Raw genomic sequence first — 16,361 nt, forward strand, 5'->3', positions numbered from 1 at the left:
GAAATTTATAAATGGTGCAACCTCAGATTGCACAGGCAGATTCTAACAGAATCTTTGCTGAATAGCCAAAGAGACAGTATACAGTTCCCCATCAATTATGCAGAGCTGAAGTGCTGAAATACACAATTTCATCTCCTACCTAATAGGCCAATTTGACCTGAGACATCAATTTTGGGAATTTGCTCTGCTTTTATCCTTCTTTAATTACAATAATCAAATTACTTCAGAATAACAAGACAACAAAATATAAGTTATTGTGATTTATCACCCTATTGAAACTGTGCTCTTTTATGATTATTATTTTCTCTGCAAGAAAGAAAACAGCATTATAAAGTACCAAAGGATACAGGGCATAGCATAATCAGTTTCTCAATCCAGAGTCTCAGACACCAGCCCTTAAGTCTACCTCTGTCCTTGTTCCCCAGGCCCCGAATCTATCTCCCCTCCATTTCTGGACCAGTTATGATAATTAGGCAAGAAAATTAAAAGTGAAGCTCAGAATTAAGTCTTACTGCTCAGAGATTCAATAACAATAAAATAGCTCTGAGAATTTATACAGCCTCTAAAATAAATCATTTCCCAGCCCTGCTATGTTGGCCCAATCTACAAAGTTGAGCCGCTGCTTCAGTTTTCTAGCCTAGAACACAAAATTCTGTCCTGCACACCCATCTGTTTGGTTGAAGCTCTGATGCTCAGACAAGATCTTGCCAATTCTCTCTGCTAATCCTCAGGAATAGATGAATCCTGTTAAAAAGTGTCAGAATGCTAGATCCATCAAATGATGCCTGCCTGCCTGCCTTTGAACTGTAGGGGTTACTGGACTTTGCTCATTAGCAGATTGGATACCACCCCAACTCCCACTTATCCTCATACCCTCCTCCATCCCATCTTATCACCCTCCTGGAGTTTTTCCTGCTCCTATGAGTTTTTATAAATTATGCTCACTATTTAAGTGAGGATTCTATCCCTAGATAAAGCACAGAAGATTCACTCACTGTCTAAGGTTATCTCTGAACTTCACCTTAATCTCCACTACTCATTCCCAGGAGCCTTAAATCTAATCTTTCCAAGCTTAGGTCTCTCCCATTTCAAGACTTGGGTTTCTCCTTAAGTGCTCCTTCCTTTGCTAAGTATTGCCTCCAGTTTCTGGCTCACTTTAATTAATTCAATAAATATATATTGAGCACTTGCTATGAAGTGAGCATTCAGCAACAAAGATCAGGAATAATTCAATACAGTGAACTGTCTACTGTGCAGAGACTGCTCATTTTCCTCCATTAGCAATAATTGTCTTCTTTTTAGCAATTAAACTCCATACTTTCATCCGGGCACATGGCTGTTCAGCTAGGAACTATGTTCCAGCTAAAGAGGCCAAGTGACTCCAATCTGGCAAAAAGGAGTAGAAGTGATACATGCTATGATCCAGATTTTAATATTAAAAAGGAGACCGACTGCTCACCACTTTCCTTTCACTCAGTCTGGAATCAGGATACTGCAGTAGTAAGTGAAGTTCTTCAGTGAGGACAAATGCATTGTGGGACCTTGAATAATCTCACATGGCAAAGATACCCATCATCCAAGAAAGCACTGGCTTGCCTCTAGACTGCCAAGGTGAGAGAGAAATAACTTCTTCCTTTATTAAACACTACATTTGAGGTGTCTCTGTTACAGGAGCTTATTAGCCTATTCCCTAGGTAATACATCTCTCCAAGTTTCCTGTGACTCATTCAGATGCTCCTTGAAGAGTCATTCTTTAAAACAAGTATCAGCAAATGTGAGGTGGCATCTCATTTTGGTTTCAGTTTGCACATCCCTGGTAATTACTGATGTTGAGTACCTTTCCATTTGCCTTCCGTCTACCTGGATGTCTTTTTTCAAAACGTAAATATCCTCCAGTTAAAATAATTTTTTTTAAAATGCCAATTGAAGTCCTCTGCCTATTTTTAATTGGGTTGCTTTTTTAATTTTATGGGTTCTTTATATATTTTGGATATCAAGTCCTTACTAGATATATTGTTTGCAAATATCCTCTCCCATTCAGTAGACTGCCTTTCATTTTGTTCATGGATTTTTTTGTTTTGGAAAAGCTTTCTGGTCTGATGTAGCCCTACCTCACAACCGTCAAAATGGCTGTTATCAAAAAAACAAGGAACAAGCGTTGGTAGGAATGTGGAGAAAAGGGGACTCTCATGCACTGTTAGTGGGAATGTAAATAGATGCACACATTCTGGAAAACAGTATGAAGTCTCCTCAAAAAATTCAAAATAGAACTATCATATGATCCAGAAATTCTACTTCCAGATATTTAAGGAAAGAAAACAAAAACATAAATTGAAAAGCTACATATGTATATGTATGTGTGTATATATATATATATATATCTCCCTATGTTCATTGCAGTACCAGTTACAATAGCCAAGATATGGAAGCAATCTAAATGTCCATCAATAGATGAATGGAAAAAGATGTGGTACATATATACAATGGAATATTTACTCAGCCTTAAAATAAAAAGAATTATTAATTCTTCATTCTTCCTTTCCATCATCTATAAATTTGAAATATTCCCATTTGCAGCAACATGGATAGACATGGAAGGTATTATATTAAGCAAAATAACTCATACAGAGAAAGACAAATATCATATGATTTCACTTATATGTGAAATCTGAAAAACAAAACAAAACAGAAGAGACTCACAGATACAGAGAATAAATCTGTGGTTGCCCAAAGGGAATGGACAAAACAGGCAAAGGGGTTAAGAGGAACAAACTCTCAATTACAAAATAAATAAGTCACAGGGATATAAAGTATACATAGGGAATATAGTCAATTATGGGTTTCCCTTGTAGCCTAGTTGGTAAAGAATCTGCCTGCAATGCAGGAGACCAAAGTTTCTGGGTTGCAAAGATCCCCTGGAGAAGGAAATGGCAACCCACTCCAGTATTCTTGCCTGGAGTATCCCCATGGACAGAAGAGCCCAGCGGGCTATAGTCCATGGAGTCACAAAGAGTCAGACAAAACTGAGCAACTAAGCACAGCACAGCAGCATGTTAGTTTTAGATTGGCTTAGTAGATTTATTAGTGTAAAAAGAAGGAAGAAACATATAAGATGAGATTTTTATTATGTATCTCCAACATTCAATTGAACCTATTAATTGACAAGAATAAAGAATAGGGATCTCTAAGATAGTTTTACAGGGTCACAAGAGTCAGACACAACCTAGTGACTAAACCACCACCATTGTCAAAATTAAAGTTAACTTTGGTGATGAATGATAACTGGTCTTAATGGTGGTGATTATTTCATAATGCATAAAAATATCAAATCATTATTCTGTATACCTGAAGCAAATACAATATTGTGTGTTAATTATAACTCAATTAAAAACAAAGTAAATAAAACAAGCATCAGCAAAATTTTCTGTATATGGCCAGACAGTAAATATTTTAAGCTCTGCAGGCCACATACATCTCTGTTACACACTCTTTTATATTCATATTTATGTTTGCTGCTACTAAGTCACTTCAGTCGTGTCCGACTCTGTGCTACCCAATAGACGGCAGCCCACCAGGCTCCCCCATCCCTGGGATTCTCTAGGCAAGAATACTGGAGTGGGTTGCCATTTCCTTCTCCAATATTTATGTTTACAATCATTTAAAAATTTAAAATGGCTTCTCAGGTGGCTCAGTGGTAAAGACTCCACCTGCCAATGCCAGAGACACAAGAGACATGGGTTTAGTCTCTGTGTCCGGAAGATCCCCTGGAGGAAGAAATGGCAACCCACTCCAATATTCTTGCTGGGAGAATTCCATGGACAGAGGACCCTGTTAGGCTACAGTCCAGGGAGTCACACAGAGTTGGACACGACTGAGAGACTGAGCACACAAAAATTTAAAAAACCATTCCTAGCTCAAAAAATGAAATGTCAATCACTGTCTAACTGTGTCTGACTCTTTGCAACTCTGTGGACTGAACCCACCAGGCTCTTCTGTCCATGGAATTCTCCAGGTAAGAATATTGGAGTGGGTTGCCATGCACTTCTCCAGATCAACCCAAGGTCTCCTGCACTGCAGGCGGATTCTTTACTATCTGAGCCATCAGGGAAGCCCTCTTAGCTCAAAAGGTCATATAAAAAGCAGGCCCCAAATTTGGCTCACAGGGCCACAGTTTACTGAACCCTAGGAGCAACAAATGTAGATATAATTTCCCTTAGATAAAGAGCAATTCTTTTAGAATAAAATAATACCATTTGCAGAAATATGGGTGGACCTAGAGATTACCACACTAAGTGAAATAAACTAGAAAAAGACATATACCATATGATATCACTTATATGTGCAATCTCAAATATAACACAAATGAACTTATCAATGAAACAGAAAGAGACTCACAGACATAGAATAGACTGTGGTTGCCAAAGAACAGGGAGGATAAGGGAGGGACAGATTGGGAGTTTGAGATTATATGTAGGATGGATAAACAACAAGGTTCTACTGTGCATCACAGGCAACCACATTCAATATCCTATGATAAACCACAATGGGAAAGAATATGAAAAGATATATGAATAGTTGAGTCACTATGTACAGCAGAAATTAACACAACATTGTAAATCAACTAAAATAAAATAATAAAGAAATTAAATTATATCTTTAGTTATACTTATGTTGAGAATGTAAGACCAAAAAAATGTAATGATCTGCTTAATTAGAGCAGGTCTAGATGCTATAGAATCAAAAAGGGGGGAGATAATTCCCGTTAACTCGTTTTCATCACTGTTGTTAATATCTATATTGGGGGCATATCCTATTGTCCTTCATTCTGTGACAGGCTTCCCGAGTGCAGGGATCAACTTTGTAATTCTCCTTCTTGGCACAGTTCCTGTAGAAAATACATATGTGGACAATTGTCTTGTTCACTGATGATTTTCCCATCTACTTCTATGCCTTTTCAAAACAGCGTTTGTTGTTTGCTCAAATAACAAAGTAGAAGTTAGAGATTTATTTTGCCTTCAAATATTCCTTTGCATTGCACTTAGGTTAATATTTATTATTTAAAATGTAGAACAGATGATAATCCAAACAAATGTAAAAAAATTTACAGTAATATTTTATATTGTTATATATTAAAACCAAAGACTCTCTCCTTTCCCCTTGGAATATAAACTGGCAAGTATGGAGAGGGAATCTAGATTTATGAAAAGAACTCAGTCTTTTGTAGCACTGAGATGAGCATGTTCCTAGAAAAAGGAGTAATAGAGGGTCTCAGTTAATGAGAGGTACAAAACTTTCCCCTCACGTGATTACACTGTGGCTTGAAACTTTCTTAGAAACGTCACCAATTTCCAGAATGTCAGAGGAAACAATTTCTAATTGAATGGCAAAAAACACCTTCTAGAACCAAATGAAAGCACTGGACCTGTCTTCCCTCGGCTCCACTGTCAGTTTTGGGATAGTTGTGAGTTGACCTACATAGAATGTTCAGAACATTTTGATAAATTAATGTTCTTGGTTTTCTTTCTTTCGAAAAAACTATTCAGGCAAAACGTCTACACAATGGTCTACAGATAGCTTCCTCACTACATTTTACACCCTTTAAAAGAGAGGAGAACCCAGGCATCAGAATTATCCTGGATTTATATAGAAATAGGATTTAACATGTCACATTCTGCCTTCTTGACAGTTCTTTTGCTTTCATGGTAGCCTAGAGCTCTGATTGTTTATTATGGACTTTTTCATTGTTTTTCAGTGTAGCGCTTTTGCTCTTATATCTTTCTCTGTTTCTTGTCTAATTCCTTTATATGCCAGTCTTACATCCTCAGAAAAACTGGTTTTATCTCCTTGAGGGCAACAACTGCACCTTTTAGTTCTCTTCAATTTCTAACTGCTGGCGATTATAGTCCAAGACAGAGAGAAAGAGTCTGAAAAATACTTGTTGAAAAGAGTTGAATTAATTTTCCTTTTCAAGGTCTGCAAGATAAAACAACATACCCACCTTGGCTGAGTGACAGTGTCACTCCCATCCCCTCTTAATTCCCCACTGAAGCAAGGCATACAACCCTGAGCTCACTGTGCAGCCCCAGGCAATGCCTGATACCCAGGCAAAGACAACTGGCAGTGCACGTGGCTTTACGCAGAGGTCCTGAGAGGCGTGGCCCATAGTGTTATAAGTACCAGTCTTATTAGTCCAAGTTAGGAAAATTGCTAGAGTTTGAAATTCTTTTGAAACCACAATATCTGAGTATAACCTAAAACAAGCTGCTTCTTTTCATTCCAGAATTTCCTATTTGAATGTTACCCTACGTCATATATTTATTCCTCTTTGTTCATATTCTAGTTCCACAAAATTGTTTTCTTTCTAGCATTTGGAAGATAAAATGGGTATTTCCACCTTAATGCCACATTTAGATATGCCTGTCCATATATTCGAAAGATATATTTCCAATTTAGGAAATTAAGCCCAAACATCAACAGTAACATTTCCTATTTAAATATCAACAGCAAATGAGTCACTCACATTTTCCTCATTTGCATACCTTCTCTCCCTTATCTACACAACTTCACATTCATTCACTAGAAATATACTTTTTCTTTTTATTCTGAATTCTTATTTTTAGTATTCTTATTTCATTTTTCTCTCTTATTTCATAAAGTATGAGCATAAATGCCAAAGATAAATAGTATGTGTTAATGTGTGTTGTGTATATAAGTTCACACACATTTCTGCTCTGGTCAATCTACAATTTATAAATGTTGCTATTTCTAAAACATCATTGATCCATCCGTTTCTAGGACTTTGGCTTGCATTTTCACTCAGAAGCAATACTTCACATGATGGCTAGGTCCTGAAAAGACTCAACCTACTGCAGTATGCTGTGGCTGATTTAAATCCAGTACATTCTGGTTTCATAAATCCAGGAGGCTGAACTCAGAACACCTGGCACCTCAATGGGCAAAGGAGAAATATGAAAGGCAAAATGAAGTAGAGGGATGGAATAACTGAGCAAGCTGCAGACTAGATCCTGAAGAAGGGAGCCAACAGTTCAATCCCTAACAGTCAAAGAAGTAAACAGGAATTCTGGCTCGGCTCAAGTCAGGCAATCCAGGCAGAGGAAGCAATCTGTACGAAGCACGTGATACACAGAAGCACAGATCCTTCATGGACCTGCCAGTGTTTTATACCGCTGAAGCATAAGGCATGTGGGAGGGAGGGAGGTGGGAATGGAAAGAGTCTAGTCAGGTGGTCAGGAACAGATCATGGTTCTGTGATCAGCCTTTGCAGGGACACTGTGTTACTCAGAGAGCTGTGGGGCTAAGACAAAACCAAAGCAGAGGCCCAGTTATATGAACTAGACCAGCAGAGTGGGATGTAAGGAGGAGGCATGACTTTGCAGGCATATGGCCACACAGCACCAGGCTCCAGGCATTGGCACGGTGAATTCGAATGGGTTGTACCCCCACACTAGTGGGGTGAGGTCCCCATAAACTCTCTGTCCTGGTCAGAACTGACTCAGGAACTGGGAATGGTTGGCATACAAAGCCTCAGTTACCCCAGCCTAAATGTGCTGACACAGACCACTCTTTACAGCTTGGCCTCCAGATTAAACCACATTTAATCTTCGCACTTAGGACCTAAGAATGTCTCCTCCCTAAACAACACCTGTAAAGGGAATGGAAACGCTCCCTCCCTGAGTCACACTAAGTTACAGGAGCAAGGGCAGAAGCCTGCGGTGCTGCTGGCAGCACTGAGCAGATAAAGGAAGGAGGCGAGAGAAGAAACTCAAGGGTCCCAACATTGATGGAGAAAGACTAAGATAGCCAAAGCCATAAAGAAGGAAGAGAAGTAGTCCCGGAGTGAAGAGCATTCTCTAAGTGAGAGCCACTGGCATGAAAGTCTTCCTCGCTGGCAAAAGATGCTTGGAGATACTGACAGTGTCTGCATGTGGATCAGGTGAGTTTGTGATGCTCAAATTCATATAAGTGGAAGGAGAAAGCTGGGGCTAATATTTTTCTGCTTTTGATGGATTCTTCTAAATGAGAGATTTTTATAAAGAGATGAAGAAGGAGCTTGTACTTCCAGGCGAGGGAGGCACAGAGAGCACAAGGTGGCCCCAACAGGGATAGATGCTGCTGCCCCTAAGGAGGGGTGTCATCTCTGCAGTGACCCCTGAAGCCAGAAACAGCAAGCCCCTCGAGGGGAGGGACCGGGACTGTTATCCTTCCACTTCAACTGTACACCTAGCACCTAGGCTAGTGCCTGACACACAGTGAATCTCCTACAAATAACTGTTTAAAGAATAACAAGAGTTAGTATTTCTGATGTGCTTTGTAGGTGAGACACTTTCCTAAGTCCTTTCTTTGTATTTGCTAAGGAGGCACTATTAATTGTCCTTATTTAGAGAGACAATGTTACTTGTTCTAGGCTGGGGCTCCTCAATTTCAGTGCTATTCACATTTCAAACCAGATGATTCTTTCACGGGAGGTGGGGGTGGGGGGGGAGGGGGCAAGGAGAAGGCTGTTCAGAGCACTGTGTGATGCTTAGCAGTATCTCTGGCCTCCAATAGAAGCCCACCCTGAAGGGTGACAACCCAAAATGTCTCTAGACATTGCCAAATGTGCCATGGGAGACAAAGTTGTCCCTGGTTGAGAACCACTGTTTAGGATTTCTAGCTGATAGATGGTTCTGCCAGGATTTGAACTCAGGTTATCCACAAGAGGACACCCTTAATCTCTCCATCACAGCTGCCCATCGAGCACACAAGCTAGCATCTAGTGACTGCTTATTAGGAGCCAGATGTCCTGTGGGCACTTTCTCAAACCATCTCATCTCATGATCCCATCGCTGTGCATCTGGATGGCTGCCTTGAAACAAAACACTACAGAAGAATAATCTGAAGTGTTTTTCTTAACAAGTTGATTCACATTCCAGATACCATTTCAAATATTTCTGGAGAACTAGAACTACATTTTGATTTTCTGATGGTTTAAGGTCCTGACTTGTCTATCCTGTTTTTGAGAATTTCAGTGTTTCTTACAGAACTAAACAGATCAGATTGTCTACATTAAATCAATTCAGATTGTTATTCAGCATTAAGGACTTATACTGTGCCAGTTTTATTACAATATCCTAAAATCATCTTAAAGTAGAGGCACAAATCAGTGGGGAATAGTTTCCAAAAGATGTGAGCTCCAAGAGGAAGATGGCCTTTGTGAAACCTGCGCAGGGGGTAGGTAACTTGATTGTAATGCTGTCAATGCTCTTCACAGAAGCCTCCACTCTAAGACAACAGGAGCAAACCTCAACCCACAGAGTTTCTCTCTCATTTCAAAAATTTATCTAGAAAGTGAAGTCCAAAGCATTTAATATCAAATCTTTCTACCTGTCTTTAGTATCCAGAATATGTAGGATGAACTATTCTTTAATAAAGAATAAAACCCACTGATAGTACAGTACCAGAATTTGGTATCCTGGTACTTCCCAAAGCGCAAAGCATGTCTGAAATTATGTCAGTGGAGCACACCTTGAAAGGTCAGTAAGAACATTCACGTCATTGACTATATTGAAAACCCAACAAAGACCACTCGTTGGGAAAAATGTTTTTTGTAAGTAATGTCAATATGAATTACACAGGAAATTTACAAATTGTGAGTACCAATCTTTCACAGCACAAATGGACATATATTTTGAGTAGGCATTTTTGAATATGCGTGTGCACTCTGTAGTGAGTGTATACTGAACGTCTACTGCCATCATTTTTAGTGTATACTGAATGTCTATGATATTGCCATCATTTTTTAGCTTAATCAAACTATTTAACCTATCTGGGCCTCAGTTACTTTGGCTCCCATCTATTATTCCTATCTATAAGATGGGAATAATAATAATAGTACATGGGGTCATTTTCAGGATTAGTATATATATATGTGTATATACACATAAATATACACATACACATTTACTACTTAGAACAGTGCTTGGCATACAGTAAGTGCCCAATTAATACCACATACACTTTGGTATTCAAAGAATTCAAACTGATGTGTATAAACTGATATATAAATTGGAATAAATAGACAATCAAGCCTCAATGCCAGATACAGGGACACATCTACAACTCTTCTAGCAGAACTAAAATACTTACACTCTTACTACACTGTGCATGACAGAAAAGTCACGGGAAGAATAAAACACTTCTCTAACAGATGTAGATATGAACAGTCATTTCACATGCACATCAACAGCTTTTAGCAGCCACAATTGTAAGTGAGTTCATCAACTAAGTGGGAATATGTTGAACTATGAAATTTTCTTCTGCTGGTCTGAGAGCAGAGCTTCAACATCTGAGAAGGAGGAGGACTTGATGACTGCAAGATGGCAATTTTCAGAGTGTGATGAGAGAATTTAATTTTGTGCATCTCCCACATCTCCCCCCACACACTTCAATCTGTGCCACATGAGTGAATTTATATTACATTACTTCCTGTTCTCATGATGATCTTTGTAAAATTTTTCTCTTATTCTTTTCTACCATCTGGGAAGGGTTATTCTGTACCACTGTACTAATTACATTTCTGAAGAATATTTATGTGTCCCTTTGGTAACCTTGGTAACTATGAACAAACATTTTAAAGACAACTAAAGCACTATAGTCATAATTAGAAAAAACAGTCTGTGTTTATGTTTTCATGTTACTTATACATAACGATGGTACTAAAGAAAATGAAAACTGTATTAGAAGAAAACAGAGATGATAAATTATATATAAATGATATGCAACATGTCATAAAAACAGAATTATTTGCAACGATCACCCAGATCAATGCTTTTAAGTGACCATAAGATTTTGCTTTATTAACTTCTGCTTTATTGACTACACCAAAGCCTTTGACTGTGTGGATCACAACAAACTGTGGGAAATTCTTCAAGAGATGGAAATACCAGATCATCTTACCTGCCTCCTAAGAAATCTGTATGCAGGTCAAGAAGCAATAGTTAGAAACGGATATGGAACAACAGACTCATTGCAAATTGGGAAAGGAGTATGTCAAGGCTGTATATTGTCACCTTGTTTATTTAACTTATATGCAGAGTACATCATGCAAAATGCCAGGCTGTATGAAGCACCAGCTCAAATCAAGATTGCCGGAAGAAATATCAATAAGCTCAGATACGCAGATGACACCACCCTTATGGCAGAAAGCGAAGAAGAACTAAAAAGCCTCTTGATGAAAGTGAAAGAGGAGAGTGAAAAAGTTGGCTTCAAACTCAACATTCAGAAAACTAAGATCATGGCATCCGGTCCCATCACTTCATGGCAAATAGATGGGGAAACAATGGACAGTGAGAGACTTTTATTTTGGGGGGCTCCAAAATCACTGCAGATGGTGTCTGCAGCCATGAAATTGAAAGACTCTTGCTCCTTGGAAGAAAAGCTATGACCAACCTAGATAGCATGTTAAAAAGCAGAGACATTACTTTGCCGACAAAAGTTCATCTAGTCAAAGCTATGGTTTTTCCTATAGTCATGTATGAATGTGAGAGTTGGACTATAAAGAAAGCTGAGTGCTGAAAAATTGATGCTTTTGAACTGTGGTGTTGGAGAAGCCTCTTGAGAGTCCCTTGGACTGCAAGGAGCTCCAACCAGTCCATTCTGAAGGAGATCAGTCCTGAATATTCATTGGAATGACTGATGCTGCAGCTGAAACTCCAATACTTTGGCCACCTGATGGGAAGAACTGACTCATTGGAAAAGACCCTGATGCTGGGAAACATTTGAGGGCAGGAAGAGAAGGGGACAACAGAGGTAAGACTGTTGGAGGCATTACTGACTCGATGGACACGAGTTTGATAAGCTCTGGGAGTTGGTGATGGACAGGGAAGCCTGGTATGCTATAGTTCATGGGGTCGCAAACAGAGCCAGACACGACTGAGGGACTGAATTGAACTGAACTGAAGATTCCTCTTCAAAAATATTGACGAAGAATACGAGTACTAGTATGTAAAGCCAAAAAAATTCTATATTATCTTGAGTATGATAGCAAGATGTGAATACTGAGTAATATCGAAACATAAATGCTTTCCAAAAGGTGTTTCAGTTCCATCCAGAAATACTAATACAAAATGTGTATTTTCTGGTACTGTATTTTCTGTGTATTTTCTCTACTGGTAATAATCTCTTAATATCTCAAAGTTCTTTCCATTCTTGGATGATTTTTCAAACTTCTAACACAACTTAATCAATTTTTCACTTGAAAACTATCATTACTTCAGTGTACTGTCAGGACTCTGATCACGGTGAAAAGTTTGTTTAACGACTCCACTAAAAAGGACCATACTATTTCTGCTCTTCTTGCCCAGGACGACATGATTTGCCTGACATCTGGGGACACAGATTCGGACTGCCTTCCAGGATTGAACCCCTGGGTCAGGAAGATCCCCTGGAGGAGGAAATAGCAACCCACTCTAGTATCTTTGCCTGGAGAATCCCATGGACAGAGGAGCCTAGCGGGCTACAGTCCATGGGGTCGCAAAGAGTCAGATACAACTGAAGCAACTTAGCACTTACTCAGCACCTGGCAACTGGGCTTGGATGCACTGCTTAACTCTGGGTTTCTCAGCTCCTCCCATAACAAATAGCACCACTTGCAAGACAGATGCCACAGGTCAGGTTTCCATTCGGATTCTCGGAATTCACCACTGCCTTATGGTCACTACCTTTCCAACTGCATCCCAGCCCACACTCCCATGTGTGTGTCACAGCCTGACCATATTGAACTACTTGCGTGCCTCCAAGTACACATGCTCTTGAACCCCCTATATCTTTGCAAATGCTGTGTGTCAGCCTAGAATGTCCTTCCTTGCCTTGTCAGTCTGTCATACAAACACCTAAATGCTTTCCAAGTTCCAGCTTAATCAAGCACCCTGCTCCTGAAGATCCCACTAGAGCTGGCAGAGGTGCTGATTTATTCCCCAGAGTGCCAGTCCACTGACAGCTGTAGAGTTCAGAACCACAAAGCTTAGCAGATTGCAGGGTATTTACTTGATTGATGCTTTTGAACTGTGGTGATGGAGAAGACTCTTGAAAGTCCTTTGAACTACAAGGAAATCAAACCAGTCAATCCTAAAGAAAATCAGTCCTGAATATTCATTGGAAGGACTGATGCTCAGGCTGAAGCTCCAATATTTTGGCCACCTAATGCAAAGAACTGACTCAATGGAAAAGATCCTGATGCTGGGAAAGATTAAGGCAGGAGGAAAAGCGGACGACAGAGGATAAGATGGTTGGATGGCATCACCAACTCAATGGACATAAGTTTGAGAAAGCTCTGGGAGTTGGTGATGGACAGGGAAGCCTAGTGTGCTGCAGTCCACGGGGTCACAAAGAGTCAGACATGACTGAGTGACTGAAAACTACTTGATTCCAAATCAGTGTCCTTCACTACACTCTGAACACCTTGCCAACAGTACTCAGGCTTTATCTACCCCAATTTAATCTACTTCCTGACACAATTTAAAACTATATTGATAATTTAAAACTTAATTTTAATTTAAAATTCAACCTCAATAATTGTGAGTGGATTAATAATAATCCTCATTTACCAAGAACTTATGTACCAAGATCATAATAATCTTATGAGGAAATGATAGATGACAAAAATAAGATGTTTTAGTCATCACAGAAGACAGTCTCCTCAGTGATGAATCACCAAATGAAGAAATGAATGGCTAAATGAATTTAAAAAATCTTTCAAACAAACTGGGATTTTGGGGCCAGTGACCAGTCACCACCCATTAACTCTTTCATTCCCACTACTTCCACTCAAGCTCCTGATACCCCAATTCTAGACTACTGCAGTATTCTTCTAATCTCCCTGCATCTAATCTTTGCCTCTTCAAATACATTCTACAAGATGGTTTATTAATTGTATGTGCATGGATGAATTCTTAAAAGTCCATAAGTTACCTGTAAGAATTGTATCATTTTGTGACCTGTTTTGATACAAAAATTTAACGTTAGTATTAATACACTCTTGCACATCTGGAAAGCCACCTTCTGGAGCACTCTCATCAAATTTCAGTGACTGCCTTAATATTTTTGCTTTTAACTACATTGACCGCAACAGTACTATTATAATTGACAGAGACAAATATAAAATGATACAGGTAAATAACACACACACACATGATTGCTTTCAGGTCAAGAGATGATCAAATTACAATACTGGATAAATACCAAGAAAGTTTTGCAGTATTTACAGCAAAGTGATGAGACAGTTGAGGGCTTAAAAGAACCTGCATCATAGCAGTCACTGCCACATTTATGCTGTAAACAATTTAAGCTTTTCAGTAAAACATCTCCTATCGTGTGAAACTAATGTTGTTAATTTGAATTTACAGCTTTGTTTGCATTTAAATTTTAAATATGTTTTGATTAAAACTAGTATATGAGCTATTAGCACAAAGAATTTATACTTTATTTTATGTGTACATAAATTTAAGGAACAATATAATACAAATAATTTACATACATAATGGGAGTCAGAAGGAATTTTTTTCCTTTGGAAAAGGTTTATACAATACACAAGGTTGAGGAATACTGACTAAAGCATCCTAGTCATTGTATATAGTGAGCTTTTTTAAGTAATGAATGTCTCTTCCACACCCAAAAGTTAAAATCCAAACTGGCCCACATTAGGTTCAAAATGCATACCTATTGTTTTGATGTTGAAATTTATTTTCCTAAACAAGGCTCCTTATCTTCCTTTCTAAATGGCATAATATATATTGTATCTGCTCTTAACTATAACTAAGCAATGAGTCATAAAGGTTACCTGACCAACATAAATTTCAACCTCTTTTTTATAGATCTCTAAAATTGTATTATGAATAAGTCAAAGGTGCTACGGTAACTGCAGCAATTCATTTTCCTTCCTTTCTGCCAAGGCAGGAATAGGTCAAATACACGGAAAAGATATCTTTTAAAATGCTAAAAATGTCTTTCTAAGGCAGTTGTTTGTGTCTGAATTTGAGGAGATAACAAGTAGTTTTGCAAAACACTAAGAGCAGGCAAACCCCTAGGCTTGATTTTTTTTTTTTTTTCCTGAAAGCAGTGTTTTGTTGGTGGCATAACTACCTATTGGGAGAAAATCATAATAATTTTATTAAAATTCAACAGTTTAAAACAAATACACCAGTGGACACCTGTACACTGGACAATGCCTCAGAAATCTATTAGCAAAAAGTACAATGGATAGAAGAAAGCAGAAATTGGCAGGCTTTGTGGTATGGTATTTCAAAATGATTACAATCTCTGTGATTGCCAGGAGTAACCAAACTTCTTTAAGTGTACCCCGTGGTCTTTCCACATCTTTACTTCTATATCATGAACCTTGCCTCAATTTTCTATAGATTGAATCCTTTAAAAATAGATATCATCAAGAATCTGACTGGTAATACAGTTTCCAAAAGGATAGTGCATGCTTCTTGTCTCAGCCACAATGCAGAAATGGCTATCAGACTTAACCACTTCTATGTAAAACTATAATTAATATTAGAAAAAAATGGAGAAAGCAACTATTTTTGGTCACTGGACAACAGATACCACGATACTGTGATCCTTGCAAGAAGGTAACCTTGGCTTTATGCTTAAATGTACCCTCCTAGCTGAGGCACAAACATAGGGAAACAAATGGAGCTCAAAGACACAGCCACAGTTTTTACAATACAGGGGTAGAAAATAGATGTGCATGCAGAGGAAGAGCTCCAGGAACCTGCATATGGTTCCCAAGAACCAACTTGGGCCAGTTACTAAGCTGTGCACACACTGAGCCAGACTGTAAGAGATCAGCAGAGACTAGCTCCAGCGGAGTAGGAGCCAGATAGAGTACAGAGGTCATACACAAGCCTGGGATTATGACCATCCAGAGTGAAACTCCAAGAGCATACAAGCCAGAAAGGTCATGCCTTGTAAGTGGAACCACTCTAGTTATAAAGTAATGGCCACTCTAGAACCATCTTAACAAATCTTAAAACTAAGCCTTAACAGAAAAATGATCATCCTCCAGTATCTGCCTGATCAAAAAAAACAAAAACAAAAACAAAAAACAACTCAGTACTCTTTAAAAGAAAGTGCAAAAAGTCTGCAATAGTCAAAACAATTCTGAAAAAGATGAGGGGAGCGAAGAAAGAAAAGGGAAGGCTTACACTACCAGATTTCAACACTTACCATTAAATGCAGAGTAATCAGGACAGTGTGATACAAGAATAGATCAGAGAGTCTAGAAAAAGAGGTCTGTTCAATAAATTTTGACAAAAGCAAATTTGACAAAGAAATTCAAAGTGCAAAAGATAATGTTT

At 38.6% G+C, this 16,361-nt stretch overlaps 1 protein-coding gene across 3 annotated transcripts in view; it reads right to left on the bottom strand.

Annotated features, from left to right (window-relative positions):
- The window catches only part of NELL2 (neural EGFL like 2), a 479,083-nt gene that overhangs the window by 349,744 nt on the left and 112,978 nt on the right, over positions 1–16,361 (bottom strand). The window lies entirely within an intron of this gene.

This window comes from Bubalus bubalis, chromosome 4, assembly GCF_019923935.1.
Source record: "Bubalus bubalis isolate 160015118507 breed Murrah chromosome 4, NDDB_SH_1, whole genome shotgun sequence".
In the NCBI taxonomy this organism is placed as follows: Eukaryota; Metazoa; Chordata; class Mammalia; order Artiodactyla; family Bovidae; genus Bubalus; species Bubalus bubalis.